This window comes from Danio rerio, chromosome 12 (genome assembly GCF_049306965.1).
Source record: "Danio rerio strain Tuebingen ecotype United States chromosome 12, GRCz12tu, whole genome shotgun sequence".
Classification (NCBI taxonomy): domain Eukaryota; kingdom Metazoa; phylum Chordata; class Actinopteri; order Cypriniformes; family Danionidae; genus Danio; species Danio rerio.
The window spans coordinates 36,012,072-36,031,838 of NC_133187.1; the positions used below are offsets into that span (position 1 = coordinate 36,012,072).

The following is a 19,767-nucleotide window of genomic DNA, read 5'->3' on the forward strand; positions in this document are numbered from 1 at the left end:
AAGATCATTTTTTTTTTCCTGATATATTATATGCATTAAAGATGAAGTGTCCCAGTTTAGGGTCTGCATCAAATTAAATTTGCAAACGTTGTTTTTTTTTATTTTCAAAGCATATTAAATGCAATTTTGAACTTTCATGTTTTAAATAACATGTTTGAAAATAAAATGTCAACATTTAGGTGAAATATTATTCTGTTAATCAAAGCAACAGGTATACATATACATATTCTGACCTGTACTTATTAATATAAAAATAAATGAGTAATCATATAAAATTGTGTAATGTTTTTTTTACGTTTTAATAGAATTAAAATTTCTTATTAACAAAAGGGTAAAACCTAGTAAAGTGGCAAAGTATGAAGATTTAAAATAATTGATTGTATTATCAAATGATTCTTAAATATGCTTTAAGATATTATTTGTGGTATGTATGAACTATTGTTTCGCCCTTTTTTAAATGTGTGACTTCTTTATATTATGAAAAACCTGGAAATATCAGTTAATTTTGATGTCTGTCATGGAAAAAGTGATGGAAATTTCTCTAGCGAAGATCTTTTTTTCCTAATATATTATATGCATTAAAGATGAAGTGTCCCAGTTTAGGTCGGCGTCTTATTAAATTTGCAAAAGTTGTTTTTTATTTTCAAAGCATATAAAATTCAAGTATCTGCTTTAATGTTTTAAATAACTTTTGTGAAAATAAAATGTCAACATTCGGGTAAAATAATGTTCTGTTAATCAGAGCAACAGACAGACATTTCTTATATTAAACATACATATAAAATCAATCAATCAATATATACAGTGTATATATATATATATATATATATATATATATATATATATATATATAAGAGCAATATCACACGAGTAACAGTGTGATATGGCTGTATATTGGCACTGGTGGAAGTTAGCTTGAATAAATGTAAGTCTTTGGAAACAGGTTTCTCAAGCCAGGTGGTGCATTAGACCAAGGGCTCATCTCCTGTTTCCAAAATCCATCACAAACTGCTTGAGAAGCTGTTCTACTATGACAATGAAAATAAATGGTGTTCAATAAGATGCACTAGTGTTTATTCAGTTAAACAAGAATTTTGAACTGTAGGCCTACATAAGCTCCAAACAGCGATTTTTGATTACCTTAATCCGACTAAAGTCACAACTGAACTAAACAGAAATGAAATTAAGACGTGGTGTATGCATATATTAGTGGTAAAGCATTATTGAAGTAAACATCACAATTAAACTTACCATGATGTAGGTCTTTTCGCCATATTTTCCAACAAGATCCACAAACGCGGCTGTGAGTAAGGGACCGCACACACACACACACATCGCGAAATGTTGAAGTTTTTTTTCTATTTGGTATTTGGAAAAATTAGTAAAGGTTAAACAGTTAAAGTTAAAGTCACCCAAAATTACAGGAAACTCTTACATGAAAGCATCTCACGTAAACACCTTAATTATATTATTGTCTATTAAGGCAAATAACTTGATTACTGATGTCCATGTAAACGAAGTCAGTAATGTCTTCAAAGTGAAAGATCCAAAAGGGCATCCTGCTGATTTGATTCAGAAGGGCACTTTTTTGTCAGACGGCTCACCGGTCAGGTATACATACGCACTAAAATATCAAGCTGAAAGTCATCATAGCTTGAGTAGAATAGACCCAGCTCCCAACCCAACTTTGAGAATAGATTAACTGCGATATTTTTTTATTGCCCGATAAGAGTCTCGCGTTAATGCAGCATGTTAACATCGATAATGGCCCACCACTAATATATAGCATATATAAAATATAAATAAATGAGTAATCATATAAAATTTCCACATTTTTTTTATGTTTTAATAAAATTTACTTTTCTTGTTAACAAAAGGGTGAAACCAAGTACAGTGGTAAAGTATAAAGATTTAAAACGACTGATCGTATTATCAATTGATTCTTAAATATGCTTTAAAATAATATTTTTGGTGTACAAACTATTGTTACTCTCTTTTTTTTAAAGGTGTGACTTCAATTATTTTGAATTGTTTGAAGTGTGTGACTCTTGAATTTTTTTATAGTTTGGTTTTTCTTAGAATATAAAAACCTGAATGAATTATTGAAAATTAGATTTATAATTTAGTTTTTTTCAGAATAAAAATCCCAACACATTTTAATGTAATAAATATCTGAATAAACAAAGTTATATTACACATTTTTATTGATGCCTGAAAAATGCTGTTTTGTGTCTGACCCATGAAGATAAAGAAAAAATATTCTACAATCTTAAAATACTGCACAATTATTACATACGCATGATTGTGATGATGTCTTTCTCTACAATCCCCATATATGTTTTATTTTTTGCAGTTTAAAATTATTTTTATCACAGAAGTTCCCCTGTTTTCTCTTTCTGTCAGCTCTGGAACAGATGTGTGTGTGTGTGTGTGTGTGTGTGTGTGTGTGTGTGTGTGTGTGTGCGTGCGCGCACTGTAATGAGGGTGTTTTGCATGGCAGTCAGTGTGTTCAGAGAACCAGAGAGAGAGTGGTGAGCTGGTATGATAACTGTTTATTTTGGTCTGTCTCCACCTGGTCTTAAATCGCCTTGAACTCAAACCACTTGGCGACAACACTGCTAATTCATTCCTAAAATATATACCAATCCATGCAGCTCTGTCATTTATTCTTGATAGGGGCGTTTTTTAGGTGCGGAAATGTTTTAGATTTCAACCTTGCAGCAAGTGAGCTTTTATACAGTCAGGAAACATATTTTGGATATTGAAAAATCTAGTGACTGGGCGTTTGCAGTATTTATTGTCTGGTATTGTATGCACATATTTGACATTTTAATGATAGATTCTGACTTATATTTTGTTTTTACAAGCAATAAGCCAATGTGAATTTAGTTATTTTAATTTTTTTAAAAAGCCACTGAAAATTAAACTATGGTAACAACATAAACAAGGTGTTCATTTGTTTTACTGCAGGCTGAACTGTCAGCAAGAATTTACATTTTTGGGGGTAACCAGTTGACTGTAATCACCATTCATGTACATTCATTTACCATTCATGTTATTGACCATTAAGTACATTAGCTGAAATGGATTTAGATTAAAACATAATGGTCTGAATTAAGCTTTTATTACATTAATGTAATAATTTATAGGTAAAAAAAGTAAAAAAACAAATAAAGGAAGCTGAGAAGAGTTTGAAATTACCGTCTCCAGAGCCAGAATTAACTAATAACACAACTTTATCTTGATCAAAACACTGCATCAAATATAAGATATGTTGTTACCAACTATAATTTTCAGGTTGTAAATCAGCAGCCCTGATTGGGAATAGATGTCAGAGATCCGCAAACATCGAAAACCAAAAGAGAGAAACAAGAAAACACAACAACGGCACACAACATCACAACGTAAAAACCAAAACAATTAATTAAAGTATGTCACAGGTCATAACACTTTGTAAAAATGTGCAAACTACATAAAACGTAACTAATAACTAAACAAAAACAGTTTACAGGCTGAATAAAAACGCTAATTCCCTCTCTGTCAGTAGGTGGTGCTTATAGAATTTGATAATGTTAGATTTGATAATGTAAACAAAGCTGCTTTTAAAAATGCATTAAACTTAGGACACACAAGCCGATGTCAAAGAACTAGCAGTGATGAAAAATGACATCTTGTGGAGGTTACGTCTGGTCTCGCAAAATGGATGACAGTCAACTAAAATGTGAATGTTTTGAGCCTATATGAGAAAGTGACGTGTGGTGAGGTTTGTGGCTGGTGAGGCACCGACTCTTTCAAAGTCAAAAGTGAGATTTACAAACATATCCTCATATATTTGCAGAGTACCGATTGTGTTTCATATATCATATCAGCATTCTTTCTATAAACATGGCAGGAACATATTGGACCAAGGAAGAATGTAAAATGTAAAGCGATTAAATATGCTTCCCAAAAAACACCTAGCTGGATGCTACAGGCAGCTATACAAGCAACAGACACAGCGCCACGGCGGATGCGCTCTCTCTCATTCCCACATACACAAACAGCACTACAGCAGTCAGATATGTTCACTCTTTCTTGCATGCTTGCTTGCTTGCTCTCTCTCTATCTTTCTCTAATTCACACACACTGGTCATTCGCACACTGGTCTTACCCACAGTACTAGTAAATAAAGTCTTGACATGACTTTAATTACTTTGAAATGATCACGTTATCTTCTGTCTGTCTTTTTTTTTTGTCCACCAAGAGGGTTGAGGGTGGACGGAGGAGCTGAACACGCAGTGCAGAATGAAGCTCAATAAGTATCCGAACAGGTAGCCTGGAAAATCAAGGGTGATTGTGTGTGGGTAGATAGGTCAATCAGGAATTTAGTGGTTAAAGTGTCAGTGGTCATTTTATGAGATAGGAGGCAGTAATGCACTTATTAGTCTGTGTTCTGCTGTAAAACAAGAAAAAGAAGAAGAAGAAGTCTTTTTTATTAAACAGGGGAGTGCAGAACAGTAAACAAGGGAATTAACAACAAAGATTAATCATGTACACTGAATATTTTTCCAGCAGTTGGGATGTCTAAATAGCTTTTGTATTACTCTGTATAGTAGTCAGGGAATCATAAATGTTTTTTTAGATCAATGAAAAATAGTTTACAATTTGGTACAGTCAGCATATTTTGATTTGTGGATGTGGTACTTTCCAAAAAAAATAAAAAAAATAAAATAAAAATAATTTTTGTTATTTTCTCCATTTGCAATAATTTATGGAGTTGCAATCCATAAATCAAACCATTTTATCAGTTATATTTATAAATTTGTAATACACTTCAAAAAGTAATAAGGAAACTTGGGACCAAACCCGTTCCCGTTCCATTTCACAAAAACAACACAAGGGTGAAAACCCTTCCTTAAACCTACCAATAAAATCATTGCATAGAATGTATAATATTTAAAAATGTGTTTATTCTACTAGGAATTATGTATTTTGTAATATTTGACCTGGTTTCTGGGGGAAAAGAATGAATGAAATGCTTGTTTCCATTTAACCATTGCTATTGGAGAAGGACTTTTATCTGCAGTTAGGATTTTCCTGATATAATTGTTATTACATTTTTTATCCATGATAGAAAGACCCTTAACAGTAAGCTCTGGACAAGAGCCAGATACATGGTTAAAGAAGAAGAAGCAAGGATGTGTTTCCACACCTGCAGGTGGGATTATCTACATTTTCATTTCACAAAGGTAAACCAGAACTAGTGCTGCAAGCATGAAACCATAAACAAAGCAGTGATTAAACAACATGGGATATGACAGGTCACTTAAAATTGTACTGCTATTTGAAATAGGTCATTTAACTGTTAGTTCAGCAAGCAATTTGTGAGTATCCCCCTTCGTTTAGACTTTCCTTGAAGTTTCCTTTAGTTTTAGTGTGCTGTTTCATTCTCAAAGATATCATTACTAAATCAAAGTAAAGTATGTCAATGGTAGTAGACACTTGAAGGTTTGTGAATGTGCCCTAACCCCTACACAGGGGATGACATGACCTTTTTCTACAACCACAGTCTTATCAAACCTTCCTCTGTAGTAACACCTGTAGTGAAGGTCAGGTCTGATTTTCTCTTCATCCTACTTAAAAAATGGCATCTTGATTCTTTGTGTTTCAGCTGTGTGAACTGACCTCAGAAGTCTTGAACGCAGTGCGGCTTTAATAAGGTACTTTGATGGCTGTCTCATCTGGCATTTAAATACAGCCTTTAAAAGATAAAAGCTGAAGTTGTTTGTTTGACCCTGGTGCTTAGTAATTTAAAGACAGCCGTCTGAGAAAGGATTCAGCTTAATAGATGCCTCGTCATATGTAACAGAAAATGTAATGAAATATACAGCCGCGGGAAAAAATCTTAAGAAATTGTTTTAATCCTGCATAAGTTTCACTGTAAAATTGATTAGTTACTTCACTTTAAAAAAAAAAATGAGTAAACCTTTTTGTATCACGGGGAGTTACACAGACAACTGAGTTAGGATCCACATGCAGGTTTAAGGAGGAAGTCAGGCAAGCAATGGTCAACACGGGTGAAAACAGACATGTGAAGGAAGTCCAGAATCGCAGTCAAAGTATCAGGCTAAAAGTCAAAATGCAGGCAACAGGCAGGGATAACTACATTAACAAGGCTAGGGTGAACACACGGACAAACAAGACAAAGGAAACACGTTGTAATGTCACAGACGTAAACAAGACTTGGCAACAGAAGTGAGTGTATGTGCTGCTTAAATGGTGTGTGTAATCAGTCAGAATGAGGAAATGTGTGTGAGCAAAGTGCATGTATGAAGTTGTAGTCCATGAATGGCGGATTTGTAGTCCGTAAGTGATTGTGTGTGAGATCTAGTGATCTATGAAGTTACGATCGCTGGTGAACCTTCGCTTTTAAAATTATTTGTTGACTTTACTTATTAGTAAATGTGTTGCTTTTAAAGCAATTAGCTGACTTTACTTTAAAAAGATTAATTAACCTGTTAGTTTTAAAGTGATTAGTTGACTTTACTTAAATGAGTGAGTAAACCCTTTGCTTTTAATGCGAATATTTGACTTTACTTAAAGTGAGGAAACCTGTTAGTTTTAAAATGACTTGTTGACTTTACTTTAAAAAAGTGAGTAAACCTATTGGTTTTAAAGCAATTAGTTTCCTTAAAAAAGTGAGCCAACATGTTGCTTTTAAAGTGATTAGTGTCCTTAAAGTAAATAAAAGTTAGTTTTAAATAGATTACTTGACTTTACTTAAGAGAGTGAGCAAACCAATTACTTTTAAAGCAATTAGTTGACTTATTAAAAAAGTGAGTAAACCTTTTAGTTTTAAAATGATCTGTTGACTTTACATAAAATAAGTAAACCCTTTGCTTTTAAAGCGATTAGTTGACTTCACTTTAAAAGGTGAGGAAACCTTTTAGTTTTTAGAGCGATTAGTTGACAGTTATCAGTGATTAGTTATCAGTGGTTATCAGCTTATAGATGTGGGCCAGTAGGGGCTTTTTGCACCTACTAGTAGACTCAGAAGGCTGTCCAGATCCAGATCTGTTTTTACATTAGTGTGACGGTTGGGTTTAGGGTTGTGGTGTGGGTAGACGTTAATAAAATACAATTAATGTGAAATTTAATAAATACTATAACTAATTTTCATGGTTATTCAGCTATACTAATAGGGAAAACTCCAGATCCAGATCAGTTTTTACATTACTGTGATGATTAGGGTAGGGTTTTTATTAAATTAAATAAATAATATAAATAATACTTGTCAACTTCCGGCCGCAGCCGCATGTGTATAGTTGAATAGTTGATTTAAATTTAAAAAGTGAGTAAACCTGTTGCTTTTAAAGCGATAAGTTGACTTTACTTTAAAAAAAGTGAATAAAGTAAACCCATTGCCTTAAAATTAAGTAAATGGACGATGTGCATTATTATAAATATTAAGTGAAATACATTTTTTAAATTGGGTAACACGGTGGCTCAGTGGTTAGCACTGTCGCATCACAGCATGAAGGTAACTGGTTCGAGTCCCAGCGGGGTCAGTTGTCATTTCTGTGTGGAGTTTGCATGTGAATGAGTGTGTATGGATATTTGCCAGAACTGGGTTGCAGCTGGAAGGGCATCTGCAGAGTAAAACATGTGCTATATAAGTTGGCGGTTCATTCAGCTGTGATGACCCCTGATGAATAAGGAACTCAGCTGAAGGAAAATGAATGAATGAATGCATTTTTAAAGAAACCAATCATGTTGTACAGTGCATAATATTAGAATGTTAATTAGTAAATTGTAATATTATAATATCATGTTAATTCCATTAAGCATGAAGTGTTTTCATTTTACAAAAATCCATTTATACATGCATAAGGATTGTTGCTTCCTTACTTTTCTTATTTTAAATAGTTTAATGCCATCGTTTCACAGCACTGAGATTTGTTTGGAATGATGTTACAGATTACAGTTTTTAGCCATTTTGATTGTAGTGTTTAGGTTATGAGGTTGAAATGATATTTAAATATATTCAGACGGTCTCGCTAAGGATTGTGATTAAGTATCACATCTGCTTTTCATTGAACAGAAGACTCAGTGTGCTAGAACTGCGCGCGCACACACACACACACACACACACACACACACACACACACACACACACACACACACACACGCACACATACATCAGAATACAGAATCAGCACAGTCTTGTCTGTATTTTAGCTGTGTCTGCTGGGTAAAGCAGCATCAAGTAAAGGCTCTGCATCTCCCGAAGGATCCTCATCTCATTTCATTTCTGCCGTCTGCTCTCCTGCTCAGATGTTTCTGCAGTTTGGCAGAGCAGGAGTTCAGATAATGCATATCTTCACCTCAAAGGCAACTTTTATTTTGCTCATGTACACAGATCAAACTACCAGCACGTTTAAACTTTGTACCTGGATCAAAACATCTCCTCAGAGTCATTTTTGCAATCATCTGAAATCTCAAAGCTCACGTTTTCATTGAAATTTTGCATTTTAAAATGCATCATTTCTACTGTGCATCAGTAGTGTGGCATGATTTAAAGGTTAGTATTTTAAATGAGGATCTGTTTCAAACCCGCTTGCACATTGATGTCGGTCAATGGTGGTTACATGGGGTGGAGGTTTTGGTTTTGTTTGATCAATGGCTGACGGGGAGGAGAGTGTGGAGTCACATATGTTTACACAAAAGGGGACATTTCTTAATTTTCTCAGGTCTAACTTAATAAAAGACTAAACAAATGAAGTTAAAAACATTTTTGTGATTCTGAGTTCTGATTTTGAATTCTGAGTGATTTCTAAGTTTACGTAACAGGGCGGCACAGTGGTCCAGTGCTTAGCACTGTCGCCTCACAGCAAGAAGGTCGCTGGTTCGAGACCCGGCTGGGCCAGTAGATATGCGCTACAAGTTGAATAAGCTAAATCGGCCATACATGTAGTGTATGAGTGTGTGTATGTGTGAATGCAAGAGTGTATGGGTGTTTCCCAGTACTGGGTTGCGGCTGGAAGGGCATCCCCTGTGTTAAACATATGACGGAATAGTTGGCGGTTCATTCCACTGAGGCGACCTCTGAAATAAAGACTAAGCTGAAGTAAAATGAATAAACGAATGAGTTAACTTTCCACAGTTAAATGTTTAGATAAAAATTTGCAATTCTGCGTAAAATTGCACATTGTTAATTTTGAGATATAAACAAAAACAAAAAAGAATTGTGAGACTCAAGGCAAAATGTCAGAACTGTGAAAAAAAATACAATTTACCTTTTACTATTCATTCATTCATTCATTCTTTCATTCATTCTTTCATTCATTCATTCATTCATGTATTTAGCTAGTTATTTTGTTTATTTAAATGTTTCTTTGTTTTTTAAATTCTGTGGTGGGAAAAGATTTTAAATGGCGTGCAGGAAAATAATTTGTTATTTTGAATTACATTGAAAATAGCACAATAAGTGAAAATTCACCATTTCACCAGATGAATTTAGTTATGTGTTTGTGTAAAAAAAAGTTTTATTTAGTAAACTATTGATGACATTTAGGCTGCTCGCCTCACAACAAAAAAGTCGCTGGTTCGAGTCCCAGCTGGGTCAGTTGGCATTTCGTTGTGGAGTTTGCATGTTTCCCCGTGTTCGCATGGGTTTCCTCCAGTGCTCCGGTTTAACCTACTGTCCAAAGACATGAATAAGCTAAACTGGCTGTAGTGAATGAGTGTGTGTGTGTAAATGTGATTATGTATGGTCATTTCCCAAAACTGGGTTGCGACAGGAAGGGCATCTGCTGCTTAAGGAAAAGGAATGAATGAATTTACATTCCTACATTACCCTTTACCAATTAGATTCTGCTATATTCTGTCAGTTGGCATTTCTGTGTGGAGTTTGCATGTTCTCTCTGCATCCGCGTGGGTTTCCTCTGGGTGCTTAGGTTTCCCCTAGAGTGCAAAGACATGCAGTACAGGTGAATTGTGTAGGCTAAATTGTCTGTAGTGTACGAGTGTGAATGAGCGTATGGATGTTTACCAGAGATGGATTGCAGCTGGAGAGCACATAAATGAATGATTGTGTGTGTATAAATATATATATATATATATATATATATATATATATATATATATATATATATATATATATATATATATATATATATATATATATTTAATGTAGAATTTTCTTTGTGTATTCGTATTAAAATAAGGTCAAAAGTCCATTTTATTAGCAGGACTATTTTGTTTGGTGACTTGCAGCATAAGGTAGTAATGCAATTTGTGTTTTCCATTAATATTGTATACATTCTGTCCTTTTGTCCTCTCTGAAAAATAACCTGTCAGTGTTTTCTTGCGTTTCACCGTCTCCTTCTGCACTGACTTTCAGCAGCAGCTGTTTGCTGTTTCTGTGAAGCATGAAGGAGGAGAAACGGAGAAAGTACATGAGGTGACAGAAAATTACAGAGCAAAGAAAGAATGCACCGAATTCGCTGTAAATGCGAGAGGCCTTTGAAAAATTACATAGCACGAGCCCCAATGTCACCGCAGGGTCAGTGATTGTATTATTTTTGTTGGGTATTGTTTTTTTGCCCTGATTCCTAGTGCATATACTGCAGGAGAACATTACAGTTTCTGTTCTGGATTATGTTTTGAACGAGCAGATCTCCCTTTCTCTTTCTCATTCATGTCTACCAAAATAGCTTTAATAGGAGATAATAGAGCTTTGAATGATATTATTATAAAGCTGTTAATAGCCATTAGTGATATGCTCATTATGCGAATAATACACTGCCAGTTTTTTTTTTGTGTAAATGTAATTATTATGTTTTAAATAATTAGGACTTATTTTAGGTCTTTAAAATCATCTTTGGGTTAAAATGCTAATTAAATATTTGCTAAAACAATGTTTAGTTTAATTGCAGCGCCTTCTAGTGGAATAAATATGCTACTTACTTTGTTTAGCTGGTTTAAATATTGTTGTTCAGTAATTTTTCTAGTTTTCTTTTATTGTTTTTGAAGAGAGAAATAACAGAAAAAAACACTTAATTTAAAATATCTATAAACCTATTACTATATTATCATTTTACATCAGAATTATTTACTCTCTTCCAGATACAAGACAAAATAACCGTAATCAAATGACATGTATAAAAAATTCTACATAAATAAATGTAAAAATAAATAAGTAATTAATTAAACAAACAAACAAACAAACAAAAAATGAAGTGATACACAAAACGGGAGGGCTGTCGAGTTACTTCAGAACACCCTTGTTCCTGATTTATTGCTTTTAGATGGAAACAAAAATGTTCAGAATAGTCTATAAAACATCCTCAAGAGTCATCAAACTTGTCAGCCTTGTCTTTGACAGGAAATCTTGTTGTTTTTTAGAAGTAACACTTTACAATAAGGTAATAGTGCTGCACAATATATCATTTCAGCATTGATACCGCAATGTGCGAGTCTGCAATATTCACATCACAGGGATCTGCAATGTAGTTGGGTTTTCACTTGACCAGAGATTACAGTTACAGCATAGTGGAGTCATTTCAAATTTTAACCTTAGAGTAAACCTTTATTATTTGCATGTGTTTTTAAGGCCTGATTATAAGAATTTAAAGCAAACTTGTGCCATTTGGGCACAATAAATTAAATGTTTGTAGCTTAAAGATTAATTGAACATTACATAATTATTTAGTCAAATTATTAAATAATGTTGTTATTATTATTATTATCATTATTATTATTATTATTATTATTATTATTATTTTACAGTGATTATTTGATTTCTGCTTCTGAATACTATTTGATTCCCCTGAAAATCTTAAATTATTTTTTATTTGCGTCTTTTGTCTGATGTGTTTATATATGCTTGTCATTTAGTGGAAATTATATTTTATGCAGATATGCTCCACTACAGAATCATCTCAGTTGATTTAAAATTATGAATTCTTTACAAGTTATTCAAGTCAGGTGAAATTTCATTTATATCACAATATATAACGCAGTGAATGAAAATATTTCAATGTCATTGTTTTCATATATCGTGCAGCCCTATTAGTTAACATTAGGCAATGGAAAAATATAATAATTTTATGGAACCTTTTGTTCAGACTGCTCATTTAGGCTGGTTAGCACAACATTTGTTTGGTGAATGTTACAATGCTTAAATATTTTTGTGCATTATTTCAGCATATTTGTGACTCTAAAAGCCTTGCATGCCATTTGCACAGCTATTTACAGCTATTTCATCATCATCTTTTTCCACAACAATTTGCAATATTTTCTGCTTGGATTTGCCTTCCTTTAAGGTCAAAGAAAATGTGATTGATATTTTTGCGACTTACTTGAGCATGTGTGTTATTGTAATCATTTTTGTGCATCTGCGTTTGTTTTATCAGTGTTAAATGAGTAGAGGATATGATCCGCTTGATCCACTTTTGCTCATGGTTCTTGATGGCTGTGCTGGATAGGGAAGTGTCAATGTCATGATCAATAAATGCTGAAATTGTCACTGTGACATTTCACTTTGTGATGCCATCCCAAAGGGGCACAATGAAACATGCTGGTTGCTGGGACCCATTGACCCCTTATTTAAAAACATTTTTTGTGTGTGTGTTCAGCAGAAAAATGAAAGTCATAAAGGTTTCAAACCACATGGGGAAAGTAAAGTATGAGATTACTATCATTTTTGGGTGAATTATCTCTTTAAATGACAGTGTCACTTCAAGACTGAATGCACAGACAAGCATTTGATGACTTTTTGTTTATTTACATGCACCGAAACCACAGTGAGAAAAGCGTCTTTGATTTCTGGTCTGAATTAAATGAACCAAGGAAAGCTAATTACAAGTGTGAACGCACCATAAGACCACAAACCCAAAAGTGAATCTATTATTACAATGGAAATGCTTCAGATCTTGAAATGATCCTTGTCTTCTCACTTTCCAGTGAATGTCAATGAAACAAAGTTAAAATCAGGCTGTATTTTCCTTCCGTATTTTGCATCTGTTGTATTCTTGTTATAGGATTTCATGGCTTTCGTGTGTGTGTGTGTGTGTGTGTGTGTGTGTGTGTGTGTGTGTAATCACAGGAATGTTTTCAATCTACCCACACATCTAAACTATTTTTGCATAGAATTAAATACTAAATATGCAACCATTTCCATGGCAACTGAAACTTAACAAATAACTAAGCATCTTTCAATGTTTTATGACATTATTTTAGTCATTCAACTAAACAAGTCTCTGTATTATCACAGTTTATATCTCATATCTTATGTGTCATAAAATCAAATGTATTCCTCTATTGTATAGTTTATTCCTGTAGTTTCTCATTTGTGTGTGTGTGTGTGTGTGTGTGTGTGTGTGTGTGTGTGTGTGTGTGTGTGTGTTTGTTTGTTTGTGCTACATTTTTATGGAAACTGTGATTACAGTAAATTTTTTGAGGTTCTTCGTTAAATAGACACCACAGAAAATGGCATTTAGTAAGGCAAAATTGACCACAGATTTTTGTTTCAAAGATATGCAATGTTGACTCCCGATATTGACCAGGTGCTACATAATTGTATTGTATTGTAATTTTTATACTGAATATATATGATTTATTTATTTAATTAAATTTTTTTGTCTTGTTTCTAGTCCGAATATTTACATTTCAAAGTGAAAACAAGATTATTTCACAAGATTAATCTTGTTTTTGTTTTGAAATGTAAATTTTTGTACTAGAAACAAGACAAAAACCCAAGTAAGAGACTTGATTAGGTTTTTAAAGAAACAATTATGTTTGTAAATTGTGTATTGAATAATTATCATCGTTGTTGCCATGAATATAGCAAATGTTGTTGATATGACATAAAAACATAAGCAAAATTGTCAGCCTGATCTTACGAGGAAAGTAATTATTTTACATTTTGTCAGTTTAGCATCTAATTCATATGAATTCGTTTAGCCGTGTAAAAAATTTTTTGATTTTAAAAATGAGTTGTGGTACCTGACCACACTCGTAAACCCAACCATCACTGGGAATAATCAAATCATACTAAATTGTATGAATGAGATTGTATGAATTTATACAAATTAGCCACTAAATAAAAAAAGTTATGAATTGCGAGTTACGAAAATGTCTCTTTTAATCTTTTTTTTTTTCTTTACATTTTCATAAATAGAATTTTCTTAACAGTGTGCATTATGTGTAACCCACCGGTCCTACTGCACCCAACCTGGTCTGAGCTGGTATCGAACTCTGGTGCAGCCTTCGCGTGGTCGCATAGCCCTTGCTGTGACTGACGCTATGGCGCGTTGCTACGATGCATAGTGCAAGCTCTGTGATTGGTCGGCTTGGTAGCGCTAATAAGTGAGGGCGGGACCGAGAGCTGCGCTATCCCTTTGGAGCGAGTGTTTACAAGTCGAGTCCCGTGAAGGAGCTTCAGGTGGAAAGTTTGTTTTGTGTTTACCTTATGGTTAAAGTTATTGCACGTCTGCCTGTTCCTACCTCAAAATGAGGTACATGTTTTAGCTACATGTACACAATGTTGGGGAGTAACTAGTTACATGTAATGGCGTTACATAATTTAATTACAAAATAAATGTAACTGTAATTTGTTACAGTTACTGAGAAAAAATGTGTAATTAAATTACAGTTACTTAGGAAAATGTTAAAGATTACAAATGGGGTTACATCTAAAAATTTTCTTTAAAAATCTGGCATATGTTGAATAATATGGATCTGTTGCTTTGCCTGTTTATGATATGCATGATGCCTTCTGCTAAGGCCATTTATTAAAGCGGGGCTATTCCGCTATAACTACACTTCTCAGTAGTGTGGCGGTAGCGTCGCTATTTTATTAATAAAATAGCTTTTCAGTAGCGAAGCTATTTTTTAGGCAAATAGCGCAGTAGCGTCCACACAAGCTACATTTACCGATTGCGGATCAATAAGTGACAGCACTGACATTCACAGAGTAGTGAGGCCGGTGTCAAGCCGATGAAAATAAAGCCATATGACGGCGAGAATGACGATTTCTTCTACCTGTTTTCGGTGGACGACAACAACCTTTTTGGTGCGATACTGCCACCGCTCGCTCTAGTAGGTGATGTCGCCAACCATATTATATATAGTTTACTGTAGTAAAGGCTAAAGTATACTATGGTAACTACTATTAGTTCATTAGTTACTAATTAGTTACTAATAATACTACATTATGTAGTGTAACTTATTAATGAAGAGTTTTAAATAATACTCATTCCTAAATATTCCCCTTTACTATGAATTACTCTAGTATTTTAGATGTGTAACAACTGGCTTTATTGAATTCTTTAGCTTTTGCTGTTATATTCTATCATTTGTTTCTGTTTGGTACAGCAAATTATTATCAGTAAATAATATATAATGTTTATAATGATCAGTTTTACAGTTTTAATAATCACAAAGATATGATTGACTTGGGTTTAAGTTGCTTTGATTTAAAAATGAAAAATGCAAAAATAGCTAGATGTACAGTATATATTTTTTATTGCAAATGCCACAAAAATCACCTTGCACAACAAACTAAAATTTAGATTTTGTAACAAAAGTAAACTATTTTTTTTTGTTATAAGTTCTGGTTTTGTAGTGGCTGTACTTTAAAATTAAATTAATATAATCTTAATTCAAGTGATGAAAGATTTTGAAATTCTAACAGTAACAGTGCTACTGTAAGCTCACACCTGCTTGGTTTAAATGCTTGAAAAAGATTTAGTTGAAAATATCCATTAGAAACTTAAAAGTATTTAAAAAGTATTCAGATGTAAACAGTTACTTTACTTTTATTAAGTAATTGAAAAGTTACACTACTTATTGCATTTTAAATAGGGTCATTTGTAATCTGTAATCTATTACATTTCCAAAATAATCTCCGCAATACTGCTTGTACATTAAGGTAGCATTCAGAAAAAACAAAACACCAACGAAGAAACACAACATAGAGGAACAGAAAAACCTCTGCCAGCTAGCCTTTCTGGAGTGTTATTGCAGAATAACACAAACAGCACGCAGAACTATAAATGCACAGCAATGCACAAGGCATGCCGTGGGTCATGCCAATCACTCAACGCAGAAGTATAAACCAGCCTTAGCAAGGAGGCTAAAGACCATGGCCTCTAGTGTCTGTCGCAGTGAGCAGTGGCGTAGCGGACGGGCCCGCAGGGCACGGACCGCAGAGGGGCCCGGCGTGATTAGGGGGCCCCGCGTCGTTGCGATTTTCAATAATTGAAAATCCGGCAACCGAAATTATCAAACCCCTGGGAACAACTGTGGTCGGAACCAAAGTTCACAGGTTTGTGTTCTCTAAACTCCTCTCAAACGGTAGACTACTTCATTCTGAGTGCTTGCCGCCGAACCGCGTCATAGCTCATTACCATAAAGCTGACTTGATTTCGAGTCGTCCTCGACGCCCAAACCGGAGAAGACGCGCCGCGCTGCTCCTCGCCACCGGTTCTCATTGAAAATGAATAACTTCCGGCTACTTTGACGCCGCTTGTTTGTAAACGCTACCCTGCGTCATCGCTCCACCCCGCCCCCCTTTCCCGCTCCTTAATTTATGAACGCTTCCTCGCGTCGTCGCTCCACCGAATCTCCCCGTCCCCTCAGTTTGTGATCGCTTCATCAGGGAGCCGTGTCAGTGATCCCTGCAGGGGGGCCCCCGCATTTTGCGCTACGCCACTGGGAGTGAGGTGTACTTGCGTAGCACTTCCCTTGCTGGCCTCCGTTACTCATGCATTAACATGATGGCTCATTTATGGTACCTCAGCTTGTGTTAAAGGCAGCTTGTGATTGTTCTCTTTTCCCACACTTTGATTTCTTTTCTAAATACTGTGTTTTGCCCATAGCAGCAGCCTGTTTTATTATACCATCACTTCAAGTTTTATTGGCTGATTATCTTTGATGAAGATGCCTTGTTGCGAGGTCTGCTTTACGTCTTTTCTCAGCCCACACGACTATAATATTTTACTAGTAAACACTAGGCTGTGCTGTAAACAGGAGCATCTGGCATTAGCTGTCCGCACCCTCTTCTCTGAGGCGACACAAACAATCTGTCATCAGATGATCTATTCCTTCTGCTTCTAATACTGCAGACACAGGCCAAAGTTACATCAGATTCAGGAATTTCACATACCGGAAGCCATGTTTGTTTCCTTTTTGCACCTGGAAAATGAATTGGTTTCGCATCTCCAGCTGCAGCCTGATGCTCGACTCAGATTCACACTTTGTCGGGGAACTTTGATGTATTTTTGCTGGTTCTTTTATTGTCTCAAATTGGTTCCACATTTGTTCTTTGGCAGTCTTGAAGGGTCAGTAAACATACAAACAAAGAGCTTGTTCACGTAGTGCTCGGTCATCCAGTATTGAGGATAATCATACTTTGGTCACGGTTAAGATGTGACCACTGTCGTCCTGAGGGCGAGAGGACAAAAAAAAAGCTTCTGTTCTTAAGAGTTGCTGAAAGGATAGTGTCCTCTTGAATATCCCGAGGCTCTGAGTGTATTCTGAATGTTTTCTTTATCTGTCAGATTATTTGGGGTTAAAAGGTCTTCACAGACTTCTAGTTGTCACGCGTAGAGATTATTTCCGTTTTTGGACTCAGACCTGTTTTAAGGCATAACAGAAATATAATTCAAAGACTTAAAAATAAAGGCTCTAAAAGAGTTTTTTTCAGCAGTGACACAGAAGAGCCATTAATTCATTTACTAAAATACCTTCCACTGAAGCAGTTCTTACACTCAGAATGGGAGATGTCAATGTGGCAGTAGCTTTAAAAAAAAGTGCACATGTGTAACTAAAGAGTCCATACTGATACCTTAGACTAGAGGTACAGTTGAAGTTGAATTATTAGCCCTTCTGAATTATTAGCCCCCCCTGTATATATTTCCTCCCAATTTCTGTTTAACGGAGAGAAGATTTCTTTTTCAACACATTTCTGAACATAATAGTTTTAATAACTCATTTCTAATAACTGATGTATTTTATCTTTGCATGATGACAGTACATAATATATTACCAGATATTTTTAAAGGTCTTATTCAGCTAAAATGGGCATTTAAAGGCTTATCTAAATTAATTACAAGCTATTGTATTACAGTGGTTTGTTATGTAGACAATGGGAAAAAAACATTGCATAAGGGAGCTAATAGACCTTAAAATGTTTTTTAAAAATTAAAAGCCATTCTTTTTGCCGAAATTAAACAAATAAGGCTTTCTCTAAAAAAAAAAAAAAAAAAAAAAATATATATATATATATATATATATATATATATATATATATATATATATATATATATATATATATATATATATATATATTTATAGTAAATACTGTGAAAAAAATTAATTGCTCTTTTAAACATCTTTGCGAAATATCAGAAAAATACATAAAAAATAATTGTTAATTAATATTAATTAACAAGTAATAATTTTGACTTCAATTGTATACAGTTTATTAGTATCCAAATGTACCTAGGATGTACCTTTTGAGGTCCAAATATGGACACAATTATGCACCTTTTAAAAAAAGTGAACCATTTTGGGTTCCCTAAAGAACCTTTCTATAATCTAAAGAACTTAAAACAACTAAAGAACATTTATCCACTCTAAAGAACTTGGATTGAAGGTTTCATGTAGACATTTATCATTTTTTATACACTCTGTCGTTCATTCATTACCATTGATCATTCAATTAAAATATATGGTAACTTTTTATTCCACAGAAGGTTATTTGGGTTGGAAAATTAGTTCTTTAGATAATACAGATAGACATTTATCTGCACGCTATAAGAGAAAAAAAGATTGGTTTAAGAATGTTCAACTGAAAAGTTGTTTGAGGAACCCAAAGATGTTCTTCTATGGCATCACATAAAAAAGGTTTCTGTAAAAAGTACTCAATAGTAAATTCTAAAAATAAGAAGAACCAGAGCCAACAGTCTTCCAAACAAGAAATTAGAATTTTAAAATTGCCTAAAATTGCAGGAACCACATGAACAAAACATTGGCATATTATCGGGTATATTTACCATGGTGTCTTAACTTGTGTTTTGTAGTTACAGTACACACACACACACACACACACACACACACACACACACACACACACACACACACACACACACACACACACACACATTATAAACCAGAATAAGTGTCAGTGTAAATCTTTACCATTTTGATTATAATGATGCATCCTTGCTTAATATAATATATTCATAAATCTACATTTTATACTGATCACAATAAAGCAAACTGCATAGCCTATATTGCTTTTTGTCTGTTTGTTGTTTGACACAAAGTGAATTGCCTACCACCACATGAAACCAAGCAATAGAAAGCCAGTCTACCATTATAAATCTTTAGCTATATATAGAATAGAGAAGTGTTTTGCTGTTACTTACAAAGGGCAGATTTGCGGGATTTTAACCCTGCTTTTTTCAGATGCATAAAACTTTCCTCCCACATATGTCAGCCTAGAAACCGCCCTGAATGCTCTCAGAACTATCAAGCCACAAAAGTGGGTTGTTATGTTGATTCTGTTATAATGTTTAACATTTCAGACTGAAATGTTTGTTTTAGTCTTTGCTTCTGTTTACATGCTCTACATTGATGTTTAGATGTAGAAGAAGAGTGTGTTTGTATGTATGTAAAGGTATATATATATATGAGCGCGCGCGTGTGTATTTGTGTGCATCTGCACGCACGCTGCAAAAAAAACTAAAATCGAAGATCGGTGCTGATTGGCCGTTTGTC

General features: G+C 34.3%; 1 protein-coding gene across 3 annotated transcripts in view; it reads left to right on the forward strand.

Annotated features, from left to right (window-relative positions):
• cyth1b (cytohesin 1b) overlaps positions 1 to 19,767 on the forward strand; it is a 195,023-nt gene that overhangs the window by 101,554 nt on the left and 73,702 nt on the right. The gene's annotated exons all lie outside the window — the stretch shown is intronic.